This window comes from Prionailurus bengalensis, chromosome B1, assembly GCF_016509475.1.
Source record: "Prionailurus bengalensis isolate Pbe53 chromosome B1, Fcat_Pben_1.1_paternal_pri, whole genome shotgun sequence".
NCBI lineage: Eukaryota > Metazoa > Chordata > Mammalia > Carnivora > Felidae > Prionailurus > Prionailurus bengalensis.
In genome coordinates, this window is record NC_057344.1 from 28,212,861 (window position 1) to 28,229,478 (window position 16,618).

General features: G+C 39.1%; 1 protein-coding gene across 11 annotated transcripts in view; it reads left to right on the forward strand.

Moving 5' to 3' along the window:
* Positions 1-16,618, forward strand: part of RBPMS (RNA binding protein, mRNA processing factor) — a 173,605-nt gene that overhangs the window by 38,235 nt on the left and 118,752 nt on the right. The window lies entirely within an intron of this gene.

Here is a 16,618-nt window from a genome sequence, read left to right on the forward strand (position 1 = left end):
AAATATTTTGGGGGGGGGGGAGGGTGAGGTTTTTTTTTTTCTAGGGTTGTCCTATGTAGTTGGGAATAGTTTATCAGGTTCTATGAATTTTAAGGGCAATGACTTAGGAATAACTGATAATTTCATTTCTTAAAGTTTGCCCTGTTAAGCTTTTTTTTTTTTTTTTTTTTAACGTTTTATTTATTTTTGAGACAGGGAGAGACAGAGCATGAACGGGGGAGGGTCAGAGAGAGGGAGACACAGAATCTCAAACAGGCTCCAGGCTCTGAGCTGTCAGCACAGAGCCCGACGCGGGGCTCGAGCTCACGGACTGCGAGATCATGACCCGAGTCGAAGTCGGCCGCTTAACCGACTGAGCCACCCAGGCGCCCCTGTTAAGCTTTTCTTAAAACCTGTCTATTCTGCGTGTCCTGGTTATTCAGAACCACTGAATGATGGGACCAGGACTATGGTGGGCCAGGCTTCTAGACCCTCGCCTGTTGGACTGAACAATACCACCTTCCATCTTGGGTATGCCTTTCCAAACATTTGGAGATGTGATCCTAGGGAACAAACAGTTTTGAGAAACCACAAGATAGTACTTAAGGTAGCGCAACATAGTGTTGCACAGGCTTTAAGTCAGACAGGCCTGGGTTTAAACCCACACTCTGTTTTGAGGCTTTTTCTTTGGGTAAAAGGAGCCTCATTTGTCTCATCTGTAAACCAGGGATAATTATATTTGCAGTGGCAGAATCATGGGGATGATTACGTGAGCTAGTATATGCATAGGATGAGATCAACCGTCTAGTACTCAGGAATTCATGAAATGGTAGTTTTTTGTTTTGTTGTTGTTTTTAAGTAGGCTCCATGCCCAACATGGAGCTTGAGCTCATGACCCTGAGATCAAGAGTCAGACGCTCTACTGGCTTGAGCCAGCCAGGTGCCCCGGTAGTTTTTATAATTGGCTCATTGTAAGTATTGAGTTGGCCTAAACTCCCATGTTCTCATTTTTGTCATTATATACATGACTCTTGTCCTATTTATATATTCTCTAAATGATACCTTCCAAGTATGAGTGACTTCAAGAATAAAACGAGCATTCAGGCATCTCAGGTGGTCCTGGACCAATGCAGGGACTTCTATGAGGTGATCGAGCTTATTTGTTTGTAGTTTAAGCAATTTTTTTTTTTTTTTTACCTTTTTAGAGACCTAAATTAATAAGTCCCTTTACCTTTCTAAGCAGTAAAATCAGGGAGCTACATTAGACGGTCTCCAAGTTAAAGTAACTCTGAAATTCTGTGATTGGTATTAGGCCTAGTAATAGAACTGGGATCTTTTAATTTTTACAACCCTTAGGAAGTTAGTTGTATCAAGGATTATTATGAGAGTGGGGGTAACCATGAGTGGTCTTTTGTGCCCACTAAAAACAGAAAAAGAAGTTGGTGTTTGATTCTACCATATTTGAAAAAATAACTCCTTCCTCACAAACACAATTTCGTTTTCCAAGTATAGGTTTTTTTTTTTTTGTTTTTTTTTTTCATTGGCAAGCTGTTTATGAAATTCCATTTAACCAGCAACTAAGAGCTCTCATGGGACTGGGAAAGGAAGACCTCTCCATCCTCAAGGAATTTATAGTGTAAGCAAGGCTGAATGATACAAAATGAAAAATGTCCTAAAACATGTTTCTAAGGGCCAAATTTCCAAAGACACATGTCCAAGTGGTTGCTAACTCCTTGTGAAGGTGCTAATTCAGAATACATCCTCTCTGGAGGCCTTTTAAGGTGTGTTGCTCTCTGATTTGGTTAATTCTCTTTGATAAATATCATAGACCTTTATAATCCAGTACTACTAGTATTTTATGATACATGATTTTATAAGGTCTATGCCTTTGCTATAATTTAGAATCCCGTTCATAATCAATAGTCCTTGGGGTGCCTGGGTGGTTCAGTTGGTTAGATGTTCTTGATTTCAGCTCTGTCTTGATCTCATGGTTTGTGGGTTTGAGCCCCACATCGCGCTCTGTGCCAATAGTGCGGAGCCTGCTTTGGATTCTCTGTCTTCCTCTCCCTCGCTCGCACTCTCTCTCTCTCTCAAAATAAACAAACATTTAAAATAATAATCCTTATGAAGCAAGAGTACTGTGTTGGTGATCTGCATAGATAACTGGTTGCTAGGGGAGACAACAGCCAAATGGGGATGTATGTACAGGGTTGTATGTACGTGGGGGGTAGGGTGATGATGAGTTAGGGAAGACTACATCAAGAATGATCTTGAGGTTTCATAGATAAGTCATTGAGAGAAAAAGAACCTTTGGCAAGCTTATTTGAATCAACAATATATTGATACAAGGCACAAAAATGTTTTTGGAATATGGGTAAATACAGGGAGGGAACAACAATTTTTCTGACATTTCCTTGAATTTTTATTTGGAATTTAGTTCTAGTAATTATCCCCATTTTTCTTTTAAAGAAAGCAATTGTCCTGGCACCAGCAAATGTTGAGGTTCGAAAAGGTAATTACTTCAGTCTCTCAAGTCAGGACTTTTCACTTTTCTGTACCTCCACACATTGGCTGGTGCCAGGAGCTTTTCTGTGCTCCAAGGTAGCCTGTTTTGCTATGGACGGTTCTAATGGTTCTACTCTCCTAAGACCTTCTCGTGACTTCCACGCTTGGTACTGGTTCTGCCCAGTTGGCCAACTACATAATAAACCTACTCCTTATACGGGGCAGCTCTAAAAATATTTTAAATGTGCTGTCAGATTTTTCTGAGTCTTTTTCCCCTTCAAGCTACACATCTTTACTTTCTTCAACCATTTATATATGCCGTAGTTTCCAGTTTCTTAACAGGCCTGATTGCTCATGTCTGGGTCTCCAGCTTGTTTGTCCCTGCCAGTCTTCAGATAGGATTTTGTGGTCTTGAGCACAGCTTGATAAGAGCTGCAGAACAGGTTGGCAAGTATCCTGTTTCTTTAACATAACTGTTACTTAAGACTTTAGTTTTTTGTTGTTGTTGTTGTTGTTGTTAAGCAAGTTACCTGTCTCCTTGCTTCTCCAAGGCTGGTGTATGTGTGGTTTGCCACAGCTTTGCCTAGAGTGCCCTTGCATTCCTTTCATGCAGTTATGGTTTGCTTGTGTTTTTGTTCCGAAAAAGAAAGCGATGGATTCATTGTGTTGAATTGATAGGATTGGATTTTATACTACCAGAGATCCTTGCTCTTGGGCACTTAATAAATGTTTCCTGAACGTAATTGAATAAGTAATGAACCTTTGAATGTTCACAATCTTTGTTATATGTATAGCAGTTTGACCTAGAGTTGCCAGGATTATAGGTCAAACATTAAAATTGATCTTCTCCAGTTAGATAAACAAGTTTACTTCAGAAGAATTTTGCATTAAACTTTGAATGCTCTTTAAAACAAACAGAAATTACGTTGTTTTCACTTAGGAAATGACTTATCCGCTCAAGTTTGTCTTAGAGCACAATTCGGATATTTTTCATTCTCATCTTCCTCTTCCCTTGTTGATAAATAGCCCGATGGCTTTTGGTAAAATAATAGTTAATTAACAGGGTTCTCTAAATAGTCTGTAAATTTTCTTTTTTAATTTTATAATGCGTATTTTTGAGCGGGGGGGGAGGGGCAGAGAGAGAGAGGGAGACACAGAATCCAAAGCAGGCTCCAGGCTTGGAGCTGTCGGCACAGAGCCCGACATGGAACTTGAACTCACAAACTGTGAGATCATGACCTGAGCCGAAGTCGGATGCTTAACTGACTGAGCCACCCAGGCGCCCTAGTCTGTAAAATCTCTAAGCCAACTGCTTGTCTTACAACTTTTCTTTCCAAGTTTTAGGATGGTTATTATAACCTTCATTAGGTGCAAAATATAAGTAGATTTGTCCCTTCTGTCCTCCCTGTGTTGTGGAGTAGACTGATAGTCCATAGAATCAGAAGTTGATGATAGTCATTATTTCAAGGGTTAAGAAAAACAAGAGCTGCCATTTTACGTGCATGACCTTCGGGTAAATGCCATTTTTGAAACGTGAACACCATTTTACCTGAAACTTTTAAGTAAGTGACTTGGGTTGAGGAAATACGGGGTGAAGCAAAAGTATAACTTGATTTCACTTTTTTTTTTTTTTTTACAGAGGAAAAGGAGAATTCCCATTTACCTCTGCAACTGGTATTACTTAGTTCTTTATCCTAACACGTGGGGTGGGGGGGTAAAGGGAGAGGCATTTCAAGTACAGATACTATATTGTTTTATCTTTTTATGTTTCTGTTTCCCTTTGCATTAGTGGTGGTATTAGCATGGATATGCTACAATTTAGGGTAAGTTGTGTTATATCCAGAGCTAGAGATAGGAAGATGTGGTCTTATTAAAAAAAATTTTTTTTCCTGTGGAGAAATATCTGAATTTACTTAGAAATATCAAAAATAGTCTGATGCTATAGTACTTGTGATTATTTTGGCCTTCCTTATTTTAGATGAAGCTAACGTGAACTGTAATCAGTCACCATCTTCAAGGAAATAATGTTTGGAGGATAAATTTTGTGTGCATCATCTAAAAGCAAATCTCTTTAATCACAAAGCCAAAAGGAAAGGATGTGTTCTTTTTTTCCATGTTTCCTGTTGGATCTTAAAGCCGAGTTGGAGGAATCGTGAATTGGCAAATTCCAAGAAATGAAGTAATTTTGATCATAAAGCAAAATCTTTTCCTTTGAGAGTCCTTTCTCAGGGTAGTATAATGATGTGGAGGCACTGATTTTATTTACAAAGAGAGCCTTAAGTAGGTTGACCTTCTAGTGATTGTCTCCAAAAAAAAGGAATGTGGTGGGAAAATCTTTTGACATTCTGAAGATCTGTTTTTAATTTTTTTTTTTCTTTTAACAGTTTTTATGTTTTGAGAGAGAGAGAGCAAGAGAGCGGGAACATGAGCGGGGGAGGGGCAGAGAGAGAGAGAGAGAGAGAGAGAGAGAGAGACAGACACACACACACACACACACACACACACACACACACATACACACACACACAATCCTGAGCAGGCTCCAGGCTCTGAGCTGTCAGCACAGAGCCCAATGCGGGGCTCGAACCCATGACGCAAGATCATGACCTAAGCCAAATTTGGGCAATCAGCCTACCGAGTCTCTCAGGCGCCACTGAAGATCTGTTTTTCTAAAAGGAGTAAAAAGTTCTTCCTTACAGTTAATCTCCCATTCACTTCTGTCTTGCTAATTGCCAGATTCTTTTTTTAAAACATAACTTAAAATTTTTAATTGTGGTTTAAAAAAGATACAATTTGCCGTCTTAACAATTTTCTAAATGTACAGTTCAGTTAGAGTCAGAGTATTCATGTTGTACAACATCTCCGGAACTTTTTCTTGCAAAACCGAAACTGTTTACCTATTAAACAACTCCCCATTTCCCCATCCCCCCCCCCCCCCGCAACCACTACTCTACTTTCTGTTTCTATCAATTTGTCTACTTTAGATATCTTACATAAGTGGGGTCATACAGTAGGTCTTTTTGTGACTGGCTTTATCTAACTTAACATACTGTCCTCAGGTTCATCCATGTTGTAGCATATGTTAGAATTTCCTTCCTTTTTAAGGCTGAATAATACTTCATTGTATGTATATACCGCATTTTCTTTGTCCATTCATTTGTTGATGGGCATTTTTGGGTCGCTTCCATCCCTGGCTATTGTGAATTATGCTGCTGTAAACATGAAACATCTCTTTGAGATCCTGCTTTCAGTTCTTTTGGATGTATACCCAGAAGTGAGATTTCTGGATCATGGGGTAATTCTATGTTCAATTTTTTGAAGAATTGCTGTACTGTTTTCCATAGAGGGGGCACCATTTTACATTCCTACAACAGTGCAGAAGGGGTTCAGTTTCTCTACATCTTCAGCAACACTTGTTTTATGGTTTTATTATTATTATATAGTAATTGTCAGTGTTTAACACTAACCATAACCATCAAAGTTTTTAGTGTCCCGGGGTGTACAAGTATGAGATTTGTGTGCTGTCTAAAAAGCTAGAGTGTTTTTTTTTTTTTAATGTTTATTTTTGAGAGAGAGCATGAGCAGGGGGAGGGGCAGAGAGAGAGGGAGACACAGAATTTGAAGCAGGCTCCAGGCTCTGAGCTGTCAGCACAGAGCCCAATGTGGGGCTCGAACTTATGATCACGAGATCATGACCTGAGCCAAAGTTGGACGCTCAACTGACTGAGCCACCCAGGTGCCCCTAAAAAAAAAAAAAAAAAAAAAAAGCTAGAGTTTTAAATTTGTTTGCTTTCACTTAAAAAATATTTTTCTAAGTTTATTTATTTTGAGAGAGAAGGCGAGCATGAGCAGGGGAAGGGCAGAGAAAGGGAGAGAGAGAATCCCAAGTACCTCTGCACTGTTAACTAACAGCGCGGAGCCCAACATGGGACTTGAACCCACGAAATGTAAGATCATGACCTGAGCGGAAATCAAGACTCTGGCCACTCAACCGACTGAGCCACCAGACGTCCCTGTTTTCTTTTACTTTTAATAGGTTTGCTTCTTGATGTTCATTACAGCCAGTATGGGACTTTTTAACCCATGTAGAAGAAAGCAGTGCAACTTTATGATAGCTAAAGTTGCACATCTCAAACTTGGCACAACTATTATGCTGATACAAAAAAAATAATGTTCAGTAGAACGGATTGTGGGGAATGCATTCATGTCCTACAAGTTTACAAACAACAGGTATACCTATATAGTCGATGCACCAGGGTGTTTCTTGCCCATTTATGGAAATGTTCCAGATACTGTACAGTCCAGGAAGATGGATAAGGTGGTGGATCTACTCAGCTCTCTAGTATTTCACTTCTTCCATCATAATGCCTAATTTCCATCCTTTCTTTGTTTCAAAGTCTTTAGTAGCAGTGTTTCCTTGCTGTTAAATCTGAGAGATGAACCCTTCAAAAAGAGAAAAAAAAAATCCAGTATTTTATGTTTGATAGATCTGTCATCAGTGTTATTTTTTTATTTTCTGTATCGTCTTAATATTGTATCAGAAAGAACTTTATAATCTGCCTCATGCTGACTACAGATCATTAGAGAATCAAGTAAACTTGTATAGAAGATCGCTGGTAAGTTCTGACCAAAGAACATGCAGGGACTAACAATTTTAGAGGATACTTTCTTGGACCTTTAATATGCCAAATGTTCCCGCTGGTGATATAGGCATAAATAAGCCAAAATATACAAAACATTTTAGATTCTTTACAGTACATTTTTCTTATTCTCTGCCTCGCCAGATCTTTAGTGGCTTTTCACCTTTGCCCTTCATTTTGTAACACTACCATGTCACTGGAAGGTTTTCCTCCCTCACCCCCTCTCCTCTGACTGGCAGCTGCAGAATGCCAATTTGGTGGCGCTTTATCTTGTTTCTGTAAACCTTCTTGGCGAGTCACAGCCTGGTGCTTTGTTTTGTTTTGTTTTGTTTTTAACTTTATTTTGAGAAAGAGAATGGGCGGGGCAGAGAAAGAGGGGAGAGAGAATCCCATTCTGTCAACGCAGAGCCTAACTGGGAACTCCATCTCCTCAATCGTGAGATCATGACCTGAGCCAAAACCAAGATTGGGAAGCTTAACACACTGAGCCACCCAGGCACCCCACATTCTTGTCCATTTTAATTGCATTTCCCACATCCTCCCCCCTCAACCCTGCGTCTTCCTCGAACACTTCCTGTCTTGTCAACAGTGAGGCTGGGTCTCAGGTCTTCATCTCCTTGCCGGCTTTTGTCTTCCTCCCACCGACACTGCCTTCTGGGAGGAGCCAACCGCAGAGGTGGAAGCCTGTTCTGGAGCTGGTGTACAGCCCCACTTCCGGTAGCTTCGCCTCTGCCTGCGCCATGTTGGGAGAAGGTTGTGGGGCGCAGAGAACCCAAATACTTGCAAGGGTTGTAATTAAGATTCGTGAAACCGGAGGAGGGAAAGGTGAGAGGATGGCATTTTGAGTGATATGGGTGACTGAACCCGGACTTTTGGGAAAGGCTATAGAACGATTTGGCGATTAGCCCACCTTGCTGGTGAGATGACTCTTAATCATTAATTTTTTGTACACTATAACCCTTTTTTTTTTAACCATGGTATTGTCTTTGGACACCTTTGTTCATAATGCTAGTAGCAACTCCTCAGTAGGGAGGACAGTTGTGACACTTAATGTTCTGTTGACTCACGACCTGCATCTGGAGGAATGTGCTGGAGGATGTTGGTGGTTTTAAAAATATTATAGTGTGTCCAAAGTTGTTTTTTTACCTTAAAATATATTACTTTTTTTCTGAAGCTTAACGATGGTTTTTTAAAAGATTGAAAAAAATAAAAGGATTTCTGCATTAATTTTGTTAATTATGGCTAGAAAACCAAAAATCTCATCTATGTAATGTAGAAGGAAAAGTCTGCATAGGTAATGGTTAAGAATGCAGGCTTTGAACTGGTGGAGTTGCTGTAATACTTAATCATCTTTTTTAACTTGGGTGGGTTCTTTAACCCTCTGTTTCCTCATTTGAAAAATAGCTTCTATCTCACAGGTTTGTGGTAGGGGTGATTGAATTCGTACAGGTCTACACTTCCTTACCTGAAATCCTCAGGACCAGATGTGCTTCAGAATCTTTCAAATTAAAAAAAAAATTTTTTTTAATGTTTATTTATTTTTGAGAGAGAGACAGAGTGAGCAGGGGAGGAACAGAGAAAAAGGGAGACACAGAATTGGAAGCAGGCTCCAGGCTCTGAGCTGTCAGCACAGAGCCTGACGTGAGGCTTGAACTCATGACCTGTGAGATCATGACCTGAGCTGAAGTTGGACATTTAACCAACTGAGCCACCCAGGTGCCTCAGAATCTTTGAGATTTTGAAAGATGACACAGTACGTAACCCAAAGATAATAAGCACAGTGAGGTTAAGGTAGCACTTTAATAATTAAGCACATTATGTCTGTAGTAAAGCAAATAGTTACACTGAGTGGGATAAATTAAGACCATAAGTAAACACTTCAGATTCTGCTTTGCCACCCATTGAGTTTGCACATACAACCTCTCTCTTTTCAACTCGAATTAGACTTTGAGAGCTTTTAGATTTTGGAATTGTGGATTAGGGTTTGTGGATTCACATGTACAAAGCATTTGTAAACACCATGTAAATGTTAGGTGCAAAACTGATGTCTTCCTATACTTTGACTTTTGGTTTGCCATTATTTATAAGAATGTTAAATAGACGTTAAATCTTTGTAGTTTAAAGTGGACAAGGTAGGAAGCCATGTGTAACCATATGTATTTTTCACATATTACTATCGCATTTGGGTTTCAAGTCTACTCTTATCTTCCAGTTGTAGAAGAACAAGAAAGAGGATGAGGTGGAACATAAAAGTTCTCTGTTCCTCTTGACTCCACTTTGCCTTTCCTACTTCCTCATAGAAGATCTTTAAGTACATCTTCAAAGATTTTAAATAACTTCTGAAATGTTTTGTTGTTGTTGTCACTTGTGGCTTTTGCCTTGACTTGCCTCTCTTAGTTTCACATTAAATTACGCACACAGAGAAAGCCACCCTGTGGATCTTAATCTTTTGATCTGCTTTGCTGCTGATGGATCATTTCTGGGACATCTAGTGGTGTAGAAAACCTTAAGTTTAAAGGAACTTAAGCACTGCTAAGATTTTAGCTTTCTTGTCCAAAGGGAGGAGCCTCCTGAGTTTATGTCTGTGGGGTTAGATATTTTGTGTGAACTCATGGCTGTGTTATGATTGGCCTGAAAATCTGGTACATCTTATCCTATTAAAACCTTTTGAGAATCTATTAAAGCTCTTATAGTAGGAAATAATTTGACCTTTAGATTTTCATCTTCTTTGTCTACCTAATACATGTGTTATCTGGCTGAAGCTTGACCAGAAGGAGAATGTGGAAATGTTTGAAAGAATAACAAGATAACCAGATACTGGAAGCAGAAACTGTATACTCTATAAAAGGACAAATTTAACATTTCAAGGGAAATGTTATATTTACGTCTGAAAGGAATAGACCTTGACAAAAGTAAAGACATAGGTATTTAGATATGTCAAGAGAATAACTTCTTCTAGATTAGTTTGTTGACCTATTGTCTGAACTATAAATTCTGTTTTTACCGTAAATCAGTAATCCATATGTTCCTAAAAAGAATTATTTTCTCTAGGAAAGCAGATAATTGAGGTTTTTAGGTTTTTCTTTCTCCCTAACATTTATGATTTATTTTTTTTTTTTAATTTTTTTTTAATGTTTATTTTTGAGAGAGAGAGCGCAAGCAAGCAGGGAAGGGGCAGAAAGAGAGGGAGACACAGAATCCAAAGCAGGCTCCAGGCTCTGAGCTGTCTGCACAGAGCCTGACGCGGGGCTCAAAACTCATGAACTGTGAGATCATGACCTGAGCCGAAGTGGGACGCTTAACTGACTGAGCCACCCAGTCCCTCCCCTTCCTTCCTTCCTTCCTTCCTTCCAACATTTTTATTTACTTATGAGAGACAGAAAACAGATCATGAGCCAGGGAGGGGCAGAGAGAGGGAGATAGAATCTGAAGCAGTATCCAGGCTGTGAGCACAGAGCCTGATGTGGGGCTTGAACCCACAAACTGTGAGATCATGACCTGTGCCGAAGTTGGCCTCTTAACTGACTGAGCTGCCCGTGCCTCTTCAGTTTCTCTATAAATGTATTTGTGTGAGGATTTTGTTAAAGAGGCAGTGAAATCAGTTGAAACATACCAATATGACACACTAAACATAATTTGGATAGTTCACAATTGCCAAAGACCACCTGCTTGAAGTAAAGTTGCTTTTTTTAATATAAACTAATGTGTTACTGTTTCATATTACAGTAATGTGGTATATTAATTTTGAAGGTGATTTTATATTGTGTTTAGTAACTTCTAGTTTACTTTAACTTTCATTGTGGTTAATTCATGAGGTAGATTAGGTCAGTTAGTACATTTTATTTTTAGCAGTCTCCCAATATTTTCAATCTTTTACTCCTTTCACAAGTAAGAAACAAGGCCAGCAATTGATAAGGGGGAGGCATTTTTGTTTCAAACTAGCTACTCAGAAACCAAGGAGGTTAACTAAAAAAATAAGATATTTTAGATTCTTCTGTTTTCTTTTTTTTCTTATGTTTATTTTTGAGAGATAGAGAACATGCAAGCAGGGGAGGGTCAGAGAGAGAGGGAGACACAGAATGTGAATGAAGCATGCCAGGCTCTGAGCTGTCAGCACAGCCCGATGCGACTCAGGGCTTGAACTCATGGACTGCTAGATCATGACCCGAGCCGAAGTCAGATGCTCAACTGACTGAGCCACCCGGGCTCCCCAGTTTCCCCAGCTTTTTCTGTTTTTTATTTAAAGATTTAGCAGAGTTAGGTTAATTTTTCAGTCCTCAGCTTAATAAACTTATGTTTAAAAAAGGGATGATATTTAGTTGTAGCCTGAGAATAACTTCCTGGGATATGTATATACACATGCATGCAGTAGGATATTGACTGCAGCAACAAAAACCAAAATGTTTTTGCTTAAACATAATAGACCTTTTTCTCTCACCTGAAAGTCTAGAATAGCGGTTCATGGTAGGTATGTGGGTCTGTATTCAACAGGGACTCTATATTGTTGTTCTGCTTTAACAGGTAGCTTTCATCATATGATCTAAGATAGCTGCTCCAGTTCCCACCATCATATTGTCTCGACAACAGCAAAGAGGGAAGAAATGCTCCCATTATGTAGGCACAACTTAGAACTTGCAGGCAGCACATCACATCACTGGTCAGACCTTGGCAATATAATCCTAGTAAGGGAGTTGTAGAAATTGTGTGGCCAGCTAAAATCTGAAATAGGAAGAATAGATATTGGAGAAAACAGGCAGTTCTTACTAAAGTGTATATGATATGCAGTGTTTAGTTAACTGTGGATAGTCATCGTTACCAATATTTACCAAAATAAGAAAAGATTCACCCACTCTACAACCATTGGGATCCATAAAGTGCAACACTTGGATAGCCCAGAAGAATTTCCTTCCAATTGGTCACACATGGAGAGATTTCCTAATTCTTAAGAAATACATGGTGAAAAAAAAAAAAAAAAACAAAAAACAAAAAACTAAAGGTTAAAAAATAAAAGTCCTGCATCTGACTTTCATCGAGATACTTTTAGAACTTCATTGTGTCAGTATACAAAATTTTACCTGTATGGTGTTTTTAACTTAGCAGTGTATTGTGGACAACTCTATATCTGCAATATAGGTCTACTTCATTTAAAAAAGAATGTTATATAGCATTTATTTGAGGGAAATTTTAAACATTGCTGTTAATATAAGTGTCACATACTTCATTTCTGATTACATTTTTTTGCCAGATGATGAATTATAGACCGCTCCCTGATATAAACAGGAGATTTCAAAAGCCTCTTAGTTCATTTTGTCCTTTTGCCCGAAAGCCATAGTCTTCTGGTGTTCCTAGATTTTGTGTGAGAACACATACACATGCTGTTAGAAGTAAGTCGGTTCTGCCAAGATAATGAAACAACTGAAATGGTTTACGATGACAGTGTCCACTGCTGAATTCAGAATGAAACATTTTTAAAAAAGGATCTATCTTCTGGCTATAGATAATTTTCGCGTAATTCTTGTCTGTTAATTAGAACACTAGGATTTAACTACTGTGGTGTAGGTCAGTGAAACAGAAGTTAGTTAACCTGTACCTGTTTTTCACATACTGTGTTAATGCCGTAGTATTAAGCATGTATGAAGGTCCTGCTTTGCACGACATAACGTACAGCCTAACGTTCTTGGTGGAACACCACAAGATGGTTGCAAAGTGACGTCTTTCCAGGGTTTGGCCCCTGTGCTCTTCCTACCATTGCCATGAGGATCAACTCTCCTACTCTTTTCAGTACTAGTCTTAAAATCAGCTCCCTTTCTATTCCTTCCACCTCTTTACTACGTTGCCTCTCAAGTTCAAGTCAAGGCATCAAGGCACCTTATCAAGTATAGAATTTGAAATGGAAGCGGCAGTGCTGAAGAAGAGGGGTGGCTGGTAGAAATTGGTTAAGAATTTGGAAAAGTATAGAGAAGAGTGGGTAGAAATAGGTGTAATTCTTGACGTCAGGAGTCAGATTTTGAAAGTTTAAGGTTCGAGTCTTGGCTCTGTCCCTTTATAGTTTGTTACAAGTTACTTAAGCTTTCTGAGCCTCAGTTTCCTCATGTATAAAACTGGGACAGAGAGAAGACCTAGTTTATCTGGTTGAAGTTCAGATTAAATGCATGTAATAAAATGCTTGTAATGTTTGGCAACTGTTGTATACAGCTCTATATACTCTTCATTTCTTCTCCATGTCTAATCAAAATTTTGTGAGACCATACTCATAGGAATAGGTTTTCTATCCATTGTTTATCTTGTCTATCATCCCTCCTGCGTGTTCTCTGGAGTTGAAGTTAGGCTTAGAAACTGGGGGGTGTGGGGGGGCACCTGGTGGCTTAGTTAAGCATTGGTGAGTTTCATTCTCATTGGTGGAGCTTTGCATCCGGCTCTCCACTGACAGAGGGGGCGCCTGCTTTGGACCCTCTGTCTCCCTCTCTCTCTGCCCCTCCTCCACTTGTGCATGCGTGTTTCTATCTCTCTCTTGCACACACACGCACGTACACACACACACACACAAACATTTTTTAAAAATCTCCTCAGAAATTGGGGATATGGCACATTGTATTTATATTCATTCAGCTAGTAATGCTGGAGAAGAATGACAAGTGACTTTTGCCAGGGAAAAATGGTTTCTAGAGCAGTGCTAATTCCACGTCATCAGGCTTTTGAATAGTTTACCATTCTGGCATCTATTCCTTAAATTTTTTGAGCCTGATCAAGAATCAAAGAAAAGAAATAAAGAGAAAGGAAAATGCGAAAGACAAACTTTGTAGCATTTTTAAACTTGAGTTTTTAGTTAAAATAGGAAACCTCTAATGTGATATTTTCTGACTTGGTCCTTCCTTTGGGGCTAAGAATATGTTCTGATATCTTGAAGCAACTTGAATAATGTCCCCTTTCTCCCTGTGGCTCTTAGTAGGCCATCAAGTCTGTCCTCTTCACACACCACTTCCTCTCAGGAGACAGAAGCGAGCATTGTTGCCTCCACCCCACATAGGGAGAAACTGGGCCTCAGGGAGGAGCAGAATTATTCAGATGTGACGAGGAGGCCAGATTCTAGGGAGTTTATGCTTCTCTGATAGTCTCTTTAGTACTTTTCCATTGTTTTAGAAAGAACTCCTTCAGGACCAGAGTATACGGTTTTATGGGCAGAATTTTGTTTCAACAGAAAATCATGAAAAATTACAATTTACATTTAGTTACACTCTAAGTCAACTAGGATGTCCTGTTTAGAAGCAGGGCTCCAAACCTTGTTAAAGAACAGTTTATCTTGCTTTTAAACAAATGGAGGTATTACAAGAGACGCAGATGGAAAGCAGGTTGCCACATCAAAATAAATTAAGGCATGGTTTCCTTCTCCCAAATAACTTTCCTCTTAAAACAACGGGTAGGAGAATGGGTTAAAATTACAAAATTTAGATTGTTCTATCTAGTCACTTTATAATCAGGAAGTATGAGGACTAGTCAGTGTTTTAATATTTGTTTAAAAATACACTGCTTTAAAAGCCCTGGAGGTAGAACATTCAATCCCTTGTATGGTAGTTCCTAAGAAATATTAATTAAACAGTTCAGCATGAAATGAATTTATAGATGGACAACTTTGGGATTAATATTCTCTTCCAGGTATCCTTATCTTAGTCTGGTGGCAACTCTGGATGGTTACAAACTCTGTTTGCTTTTATTCCCTAACACCCAGAACTAGACTTTGAGGAGGAAGGTAGGACAGACACTGTGGGTGGCCACTGCAGGTAGGGGCTAGAGAATGAGAAGAACCCCATGCCCATACCTGTGATGTTGGCTGGGAAGTCCCAGGTGGCCAGTGAATGGTGGCTTTTGGTAGTTTCTTTCCACCCAGCTGAGATCTTCAGTCCCAGTTCCTGCCTTGGGATTTGTGGTACTTGGATTATAGAAGTCATCGCATAAAATTCTGCATAGTATTTCCAGAACTGCAGTACTATGAAAAAATAACAGGAGTTATAAATGCTGGCTGGCATGGCCTTCCGTAACAACATGGGTAAGTGTAGCTATTAATTGGTCTGTCACTTATGGTTTGATTTGGTTTCTCATTGCCTGAAAGCATTAAAAATGTTTTCTTAAACTGAGGGAAAACATTTCATTTAAAAATAGAAAAACTTTGGAGTGAAGTTATTTTTCCTTAGCCTTTTATGATACTCCCTGATGAAAGGCAGGTGTATTTCTTTAGCAAAAACCCTACTGCATATATTAAAATGAGTAGAAAACGTCAATAAGTAGGGTAACTAGCCAGCATTTTAATATTTGTTTAAAAGTAGAGTGTTTTAAAAGCCCTGGAGGTAGAATAATCACTTGCATGCCAAAAGAAATGTTGGGGTCTTGAACAGGCCCTGGGTGCCTATAACATAGCAGGTTTTTTTCATAACCTGTTCTGTAACAGAAGTAGGCAGGCCACAACACGTTTCACTGGCTTGGGCTCCTGAAGTCTTTAGATTTACACCTGCCGTCCCAGTGCCTTAAGCCTCAGGAGATTTCTTTTTCATACTTTCCTAACCTTCTGTCTGATAAACTTCACTTATAAAATGATGTAGATCAGGTATTCTGCCACTGACACAGGGTCTGTACTCCTGGGGTTTTATTGATTAGGCAAGACGGAAATGTCTCTCATTATTTAGTGGGTGTTTTTGGTATAGGTTGTGTGAAGGTTGTCTGTCAAGCAAAGCAAGAATGCCTTGTGCAGGAACTAAGTTAAGATTCTGATAGATGTAGATTATTATCTCCCCCTCCCCCAAACAGTTTTCTCTTTGGAAATAGTTCCCATTATTTCAGGCTCTCTAGAGGTGTGAATGAGGCTAGTGTCTTTTCTCAGGGAAAACTGCCATTTTACAAAAGTGTCCCAACAAGAAACAGTCTGTTGGTGATGGATGTATATGATGAGAATGAAGAACAAGTGAGAGACCGGGGATTTCTGTGGCTTTTGGGGTCTAATTTTATTTCTGGAGATATTTAACCCACTTGTTTTTAAATTGTTTAATATTTATTTTTATTTTGAGGGGGGGCGGGGAGAGAGAGAGAGAGAGAGAGAGAGAGAGAGAGAGAGAATGAATATGAATCCCAAGCAAGCTCTGTGCCATCAGCATAGAGCCTGACCCAGGGCTCAATCATGACCTGAGTTGAAATCAAGAGTCAGTTAACCAACTGAGCCACCCAGGTGCCCCTATTATTTTAATTTTTAAAAGTTCATTTATTTATTTATTTTTTAAAGAGACAGCCTTTATTGTAAGGAGTTTTACACTGAACAGTTCAAAATGGGGTAAACTTTTCTGGAATTTGCTGATTTGTATTTAAAAGAACTGTTGACAAAGATTCACCAGAAATCATCTGAACAAGTGAGAAAATACAGTTGATACTATTGAAACAGTAAAATAATTCCAGGACGTATGGCTTATCCAACACAACAATACCTTAGATGCTGTCACTGATAGGAAAAC